Source organism: Sinocyclocheilus anshuiensis, unplaced genomic scaffold, assembly GCF_001515605.1.
Source record: "Sinocyclocheilus anshuiensis isolate Anshui unplaced genomic scaffold, SAMN03320099.WGS_v1.1 scaffold209, whole genome shotgun sequence".
NCBI classification, from domain to species: domain Eukaryota; kingdom Metazoa; phylum Chordata; class Actinopteri; order Cypriniformes; family Cyprinidae; genus Sinocyclocheilus; species Sinocyclocheilus anshuiensis.
The window spans coordinates 752311-761428 of record NW_015540880.1 but is presented as its reverse complement, the minus strand read 5'-3'; the positions used below and the strand labels follow the sequence as shown (position 1 = coordinate 761428).

General features: G+C 37.7%; 1 long non-coding RNA gene across 1 annotated transcript; it reads right to left on the bottom strand.

Annotated features, from left to right (window-relative positions):
* Nucleotides 1-1079: 1079 nt before the first annotated feature.
* LOC107688336 (uncharacterized) lies at nt 1080-7603 on the bottom strand. The gene is made up of 4 exons (XR_001634226.1): nt 7493-7603; nt 3492-3568; nt 3348-3381; nt 1080-1747 (listed from the first exon to the last, which is right to left on the bottom strand). It is a non-coding gene; the product is annotated as an uncharacterized LOC107688336 (long non-coding RNA).
* Between the last annotated feature and the right edge of the window lie 1515 nt (nt 7604-9118).

Below are 9118 nucleotides of genomic sequence, written 5' to 3'. Positions count from 1 at the left end.
TCGGATCTGTATTTCCCGCGCAATATTTAAATAAGTCTGCGGTGCAAAGTCGACCTGAAGTGGTGGGTTTTCTTTTGAAAACTATTTTCAGTCGCGGGACATTTTACAAATCAAAATAAATGTACGAGTCTCACTAGCGCTCTGTTCTTCCAAGAGATCGGGAGAGAGGGGGCGGTGTTTTGCGTGTTGTCGACCTGCGAATGCAGACACGATGGCTGGATTGCGTTTACATTACACTGATGGCGCTTTTCCACTGCATGGTACGGCACGGTACGGTTCACTTTTGGGGGGTTTTCCACTGGGTACAGTACCTGGTACTTTTTTTAGTACCACCTCGGTTGAGGTTCCAAGTGAACCGTACCGTTACCAAAACGTGACGTGTAAACTCTGCTGATCACGGATTGGCCGGAGAGAATCGTCACTACCTGCGTCATTGAACTTGCGACACAAACACAAAAGAACCACTAGATTTAAATCAGCACAGCCAGCGAAGGATCGAACGCAACTGTTTTGAACAAGCGCACCTTTTATAACAACCAAAAAGTGACTGTTTCGTTGTCTGTTGAGGAAGTACAGACATTCCTCTCGTTGATAGCAGAGGATCGGATCCAGCGAGCTTGATGGGGTGACGCGGAATGAAAAAGTTTTTCAGGAGTCGCAGCAATAGAGGCTGCGCAACTATAACGACATGTGAATAATCCCGCCCACTCTAAAGCCGTACTGAACTGCAGTGGAAACGCAAACCGAGCCGTGCCGTGTCGTACCGTACTGAGCCGAGTCGTACCACGCAGTGGAAAAGCGCCATGAGATCCGATCACAATGCGTCCTCGACTACCTCTGGACCAGGACACGCTGATCGGATAACATTCCGATCAGAAGCGCGTTTACACTTGTCTTTTCAAAGTGTATGTGGACAACATCCGGATACAGGTCGCATGTTAATGCCAAGTGTAAACGCAGCCTCAGTGATTCTGTTTTTTGTTTTGTTTTTTCTTACATGTTGGTGTTATATCTTTCACTTTGATGTTCTAAGTTGTACTGAGTAAATACAGCTGGATAAAACAAAAACTGTGTCCGTCTTCATTTCAGGCTGCGAATAAATAAATATTTATTTTAAAAAATATATTTTTTATGTGGGGAGAAAACTCCAGCAATGCTTGCTTACAGTAATATTACAAGAATGTATGAAAAATAATGTTTCATCTGGATGGAATTAATCTTGATTCGACTGTGATCCCCAGGTTGGAGCCATCTGAACTAAACTGACTGTTAAAAGTTTTTTTTTTTTTTTTTTACATATACACAACACATATTTTGTATATACAACCATATTCAAAATATATAGTATAACATGGCCAAACTGTCCTGATTTGGAAAAAGACATTCAGAAGCTCATCCAAATGGCTGGTCTAAAATAAACATTTCTCTGTTTAATACTGATACAGTAGCCTAGTCTGATCTGAGGTCAGTTTGTAGAGGCATCTAGAGAGATGCCTCACTTACACAGCTGTGCCGTAAAAGGATACAATCTGTCCCTAATCCAGTGCCCCTCCCCCACATCTCCCTTTCTTCCTCCCCCCTCTCATAGCATTGCCTTCTGTAAATCTGAGTCAGATTTTAATCTCAACCATGGTGGATTAGAGAATCCATTATGTGCTTGTTGGAGCAAGGCTGAAAAGGCACGGCTGAGCATCAGGTGTAAAAGACTCATCAAAGAGGTGGGAAAAAAAGAGGTGATGAATAATGCCTGAGGGAGGGGAATACTTCCAGTTAAGGTCCATATGTTTACGGCACGTGCTTTAAATGATGGATTTAGGAGGAAAGTGCAGTGTATTTAGAAGCTGAATTTAGCGGCCATCTTAACCTTTAGCATTAGTCTGTTAAACAAATAGCGATTTTGGTTAATTTCACACTCATTTACAAACATAAATGTGAGAAATGGTTCCAAAGAAGTAAATCAGGAGACAGTGAGTTAACAAATTACCTCTGACAGCCCAGGAACATGCAAATCATCATTAGCTTTCAGGTACAATCTGCAGTCGCAGAAAAATCCCATTATCTTTGTACGGTATTAGCTTGCAGGTTACCTCCAAGCTACACATAGAGAGCTTTTGCAACTCTGAAGTACTAATATAAGCCTGTAGCAACTGCAGAATGTACCTTTAGCAGCATTTTATGTCTACCATGTCCCATAGATGTAATTAAAATAAACCAATTTAACCAAACCCAAATGAAGGCTTTGATTTCCCAACAACAGTAAGTATATGTAGTTAACATTTGCTCTTTGTTACCATTATTGCAGCACTAGGTACAAAAAATATATTTTATTAGGCTTAAATGTGTGGAGAGAGACTGTGAGGACTTATCTGACCAACAAATAATGGAGTTACAATACATTGTAAACTATCCCAAATATTCATGATTACAGTTACATAAGATTAAACCTAAAACCTTTAAAAAAATAGTTTGTTACTTGAAATAAAAATACATAACAAAATAAAATATATATAAAAAATAAAATAAAAAACGTAAATTATATGTTTAACTTGATATTAAAATAACTAAAGCTGAAATAAATTTAATAAGAACTATATAGACATATTTAAAAACAAAAATGATAATAAATTATTAAAAAACCCAAAATTATTTTTGTACTAAAATTAAAATGAAAACAGAAAATATAAAATGGCCTAATGGTTAGAGAGTTGGACTCGTAACCCAAAGGTTAATACCAAGACTGAGGCACCCTTGAGCAAGGCACCGAACCCCCGACTGCTCCCCGGGCGCCGCAGCATAAATGGCTGCCCACTGCTCCAGGTGTGTGTTCACGGTGTGTGTGTGTTCACTGCTGTGTGTGTGCACTTAGGATGGGTTAAATGCAGAGCACTAATTCCGAGTATGGGTAACCATACTTGGCCACATGTCACGTCACTTTCACTTTCATACTAAAATAAAACTGCTGATATTACAATTTGACCCTTCAAAATGTCAGTCATTTGCATGTCCGTGAATCAGGAAGGTGGCAAATGTGCAACTTCTAATGAATATACTATCAATTATTGAGCACCATATTCAACAATTAAAAAAAAAACAGAATATGCAGAGAATCTTGAATATGCAGAGAAATTAAACTGTTTTATATCAATTATTTACATCTTATTTAACTCTATCATTTTATGTGTTTACATCTCTCAGATCTATTTATATAGGTGACCTGATTTACTAATTACATGCTATTTTTCAGCAGTTTAACGACTCGATTACAAAAAGTGCTTGTACTCTCATAGTAAATCACAGGCCAGATAAGTGCAACTCAATCTCTCTCCTGCTCACTTCACCATCTCTACCTGTGATCATGGCTGCCGATCAATGAGATTCCAGCTGTGAAGACAATGTCACATTCACTAATACAGTTCATATACTTTCAAGTAACATTGGATCGATGAACACACGTTTCTTTGGTCACAATTGCACACTCACACACAACTCACTTGTGGCCGATGCTGTTCCCGCTCCCTCCCCGAGCTGCTACAAACTTCTCATCCACTACTCCAGACAAGTGCAGAATCTATAGAGAGAGAAGGACCATTTAACACTGCTCGCGCAAACGCACACACTTACACACAGTTCTCCTCCTGGGTCGGGACAGAGTCTGTCACAGCCCTGATCCTGACACAGTGGGTCATTGTGTGAACTGTCATTTGAGGTCAGGAGGCAGTTGCCTGGTTTGTTGTGTTAAAGGGGTCATATGATGCGATTTCAATTGTTCCTTTCTCTTTGGAGTGTTACAAGCTCTTGGTGCATAAAGAAGATCTGTAAAGTTGCAAAGACTAAAGTCTCAAATCCAAAGAGATATTCTTTATAAAAGTTAAGAGTCAGCCACACCTACCTAAAACGGCTCGTTCTAACACGCCCCAACATACCTACATCGCTCTGTGGGAAGATTTGCATAACGCCGCCCAAATGTTCACGCAAAGAAAGAAGGCGTAACTTTTATTCTCACTGTAGTATTGTTGCCGCCGCCATATCCTGAAAACGCTGTGTGCTTCTTTGTGAAAGCGAAACGATATTGTTTGGTCTTCCAAAAGAGAACGATATCCGCTTCGTCATGCCTGGAGCTGATCTGTGCTGGTCGCTGAGGAAATACAACAGTATGGTGAGGGGCGTAACATTTCCGTCTCACGCTTGAGGTATTCGGCCAATCACAACGCACTGGATAGCTGGCCAATCACAGCACACCTTGCTTTTTCAGACCGATGAGCTTTGTAAAAATCGACGCGTTTCAAAAAGGCGGGGCATAGAGGAGAAACAATAATGTACAGTATGTGGAAAATAATGTGTTTTTTTAACTTTAAACCGCATAAACACATTTCATTACACCAAATACACAAAATAATGTTCTTTTTAACAGCATCATATGACCCCTTTAAGTAAAATCCACACCATTTCTGCTCCATTCACCTCTTCATGTCACAAACTTAAAAAAAATGAATTCTTTATAAAAGTAATACATGATGATGATGGTTTATTGGCATTGTATTTGCCATCTGACATACATAATGATGTGACATTCATATTGTTTGAATATGATGCACATAAATAAACTTATGCATTCATGAATTAATATAACAGGTGTGAACGACCATGAAATGTATTTCTTAAAGGAATAGTTCACCCAGAAATTAAAATTTGCTGAAAATGTACTCACCATCAAGCCATCCAAGATGTAGGCCTATGAGTTTGTTGTCTGAATCAGGAGAGGAATATGCAGAGATTGAGCACCATATACAAGCAAAAACAGTCCAAAACAGTTCTAAACAAATATGTTGTTAGATTTTGATGCAAGAGGACAACAGGGGATGGACTTACTCTGAACCCAAATTATGGCCAGAAGTGTCGATTTGAAGTTAAGATGCCTTAATGATACATTTTCCCTTCACAGCTTTTCCCTTCACAAGATATTAATTGATGGACTGGAGTCATGTGGATTATATGTGGATTATTGTGATGTTTTTATCTGCTGTTTGGACTCTCATTCTGACGGCACCCATTCACTGCAGAACATCCATTGGTGAGCAAGTGATGTAATGCTAAATTTCTCCAAATTTGCTTCGAGGAAGAAACAAACTCATCTACATCTAAGATGGCCTCAGGATGAGTACATTTACAGCAAATTTTCATTTTTGGGTGAACTATTCCTTTAACAGTCTATTAACAGGACTGATGTCAGGTGAACAACTGGGATGTCCAGACAAGTCAGATCACAGAGCATTCATAGGCATTTTCATTTCAAGTGAAGAAGTTGGAGAGTGTGCTATGCATATTACATGACAGATAAAAATAGGTGCCCAACACATACATGTTGAATTAAGATGGATACTCGAGCGACTGTGTAATTCTGCAAGCTTCAGTGAATATCTGGGCCATTACTGGAAACTTTCTGAACATTGAACATGTTACTACAAAAAGGCAAAAGTTATGCAAGCTTTTAAAGAAAAAATCCTGGAAATATTCTGAGCATTAAAACGGGTGCACAAAAAGACATAATAATAAAACACATAACAAAAGATTTTATCATTTCATTTTTTTTTTCTAAAATTACAAAGATATGCATCAATTAATGTTTGGGTGCACCAGCTATTACGAATGTCTCTCTAGTCTATCTAGTCTCATAAAGAGTGGCTGGTTACCTGGATTTGCCAACAGCCTAATGTCCTTCCCACAGCCTATGCTGCTACAGCTGACATCTCAAGAAAAGCTTGATAATTAGTGAACTTGATGGAGCACACACACACACTCGTCTCTTAACAAAGGGTACGGCACATCCCCCTGCAAACCCCCCCTCGCATGAAAATGTAGGTCAGTTTGTATGAGGAAGTGTCCTGCAAATAAGAGGATTACACCGATTGTGCCAAGTGTTACAGCAAAACAAATAATGAAAAGCAACAACAACAATTCTCATCATGGTATCATCATGTTAAGTATACAGTATGTTTATTCTATTAAAAAGGAACAATATCTACCATTTTCATTTGTGTTATTTATGCTTCATATTTTTGTACAATTTTTTCATTGCGTTAAGGGCAAAGTTTAAGTAAAAATACAATACAAAATTGAATAGTATTATACTAAGTTAAGAATTGTGTGAGAGAGAAAAAAAACTCACTATAGATTTGTCAGATGTTTTGACTGTGCATTTGATAATATGTAATTTTTAGATAAAACCTGTTAAAGGGGACTTACAGTATATTTTCATTTGTATAAGTTAATGTATAAATTATAAATTTCTAACATACAAATGACATTAATTATGCAACAGTGATCAACACTGAGGATCTGAGATAATGTAGCAAAAATAAAATGCCAAAAAAGAGACAAAATTCTATTATGAACACTAAAGACAATTAATTGGCAAGACAAAATAAGTGAAATGTACTGTTAAGATTATTAGGTAAAATGTATGAATTAAGAATGAATGAATATAAAAATGAATAAAAATTGTGGAGGGATGAAAATAATAAATTGCTCTAAAGTTTCCTGACATTGTGGTAATTGAAGCCACGCCCATTTGGAACCCCAAGTCTTCTGCGTAATGACGTAGCGGGATTCCCCGGTTACTTCACAGGAAATGTTTACACAGGCAGATGTCCAGGGTTCGAGTAGGACACTGCGTAATTATGAATTAAACGAGAATTTTACACTCCGAGTAGCTATCAGACTGTACATTTAAGCAATATTCGTGGGTTTTTCACATTAGAAGGATTTTCAATTGACAAAACAATTGTTTGCCTTTAAAACAACACAACTGAGACCGACAGAAGCTGAAATGCGCAAGGACTCCCACCATGTCCTCTTCCTACAGAATAGCCTACAAAATCTCGTTTCACATACAGTCAGAAAAGGAGACGATCGCAGATGTACGCGATTAAGATTTATTTATGGAGTTGCATGACATAGTCATTTTTAAACATGTTTTAATTCCCACGGGATATTTTTTTCGAGCTCCGCTCCAACAAAACTGCAGCGCGGGACGTTTAATCAATGGATGATACCAGCAGATGAGCAAAAACAGATCAATATCGGCAGAACGACTCAAACAAAATCTATCCTGGCAAACGATTATCAATAATATGTATTTACAAACTATATTTCTTACAGATGTTTTCACACGCGCGGCCATTTTTGTTATTTATTCAAAGCGCACAAAGCAGATAACCTGTTTCACCTGAACCATGACAGGACACTGGACAGATAAGGACAGACACTCAAGTCACTGTTCCCCCATCAGTGACTGAACCTGGTGCTTTCCAAACACTCACTCACTCACACACACACGCTCACACACTAAAAAAGGACAGCTGGGGGCTGGACTTCCGAAGGCAAAGTAATTTCTACCCAAATGTGGCTCTTCCCAGCACATATATGTTACTTTTAAATGAAACACAACTTGCTCCGATCCGCATTTTGCAAATAATGCGATCTATGCACTCACCTAGGTTGTTCCGAGTCCTCTCCAGTCGTCCCGGTCAGATATTCAAAGCTTTCAGTAGTCGTGGGTCCCGTGGCTAACTATTCGGACACACACAATGCCAATCAAACGCTAAGCCTCACCTTTCGTGTGACGTCTGTGTGAATGGACCAATCAGAGCTCGCTCTGGGTTTACGCCTCGCCCTCTCGTGGCAGATTATGCTAGTGGTTGCATTGTTTAATGCGTTTTAACAATGCAAGAGAAGACCCGGCATGTGTGGGTGTTTTATTTAGTGAATGAGCATGAATGAAGTTTAGCGTTTTTTACTTATGTGTATAAACATATTAGAATGACTTTTATATAAGAATTTATATTACCCAATGACTAAAATAGACTACACAGGGCAAACGATAAGAATCAGGGCGATTGTTTTCCCATACAATTTGCATTGTATTTAACAGGCAAATTGTTAGTAGGCCTAACTATATAGCTCTCTTTATATCTCTACTGTTTATACCCGTTATAATATGTAATTTGACAGAATCAGGTAGGCTGCATAAAATTAGCAAGATTGTAAAAGGGACAGCTTTAAGAAATGCCAATAGTGTCCAGCTGCAGACCCGCAGCACCAGCAGTTTCAGAACCACAGCCACAGAACCGGAAGTGAGGGGCGGAGTTATTGACAACGAGAGAGCACGTTGAGTAGTCTGTAATGTTTTTGCTATCATATGTTTAATAATTATCGTATATATTACGTTAAGCATTTATCTGCTAAGTACTTAACGTGTGCTTGGCTTTATTATCTTATATTGAAACTTGAATTTGTTCTGAATCAGAATCAGAAGAGCTTTATTACCAAGTATGTTTACACACACAAGGAATTTGACTTGACGACAGGAGTTTCCAGTGTAGAAGAAAGTACAAACATAGTGCAGACATACATAGGAATAACACAGTAGGGATGTAATATAACACTAATATAATAAAAAATAAAAATTGAATAATGTACTATATACAGAAATAGAAGTATAGGAAAAAATGTAATTATTTAGATAAATGTACAGATATGTTTATTCGTGTGCAGATATGTTATTTACAAAGTGTGCAGTTTAATATAAGTATATGTTAGTTGTGATGGACGATGTATAATTATGAAAGAATTATATTATATATAATAATTATATTTATATTATATAATAAATATTATATATATATTGTTGTCATACTTTATAGTATATAACTTGTTTCTGTGGATGTTTCGATTAATTTTCGGATGCATGCTGTAAATGGGCCTTGTGGTGAAGTTTTGAAGACGTTTATTATTCATAAAAATAAATAGCTTGCTTTAATTCCCTCTGGTATATGCATTGTTTGTGTGTTAATATTACCTTGTAGTTTAGTTATTTTAATCCCAATCATTGAGATAATTGTGTGTGGCTTCATCTCTTGTAGAGACATATAAGGATTCAGAGAGTTGACACATTACCTGAGCTGCAGCAGTGCAACAAGTGTTACAGCAATTACCAGCAATTTTCTGCTTGACCAGCATGTTTAAGCCAGCCAAACTGGTCAAATTAATAAGTCATCTTCAAATCCACTTCAACATGCAGTTGTCTGTGGAGGTATGAATATCTTGAGTTGTTTGTTTA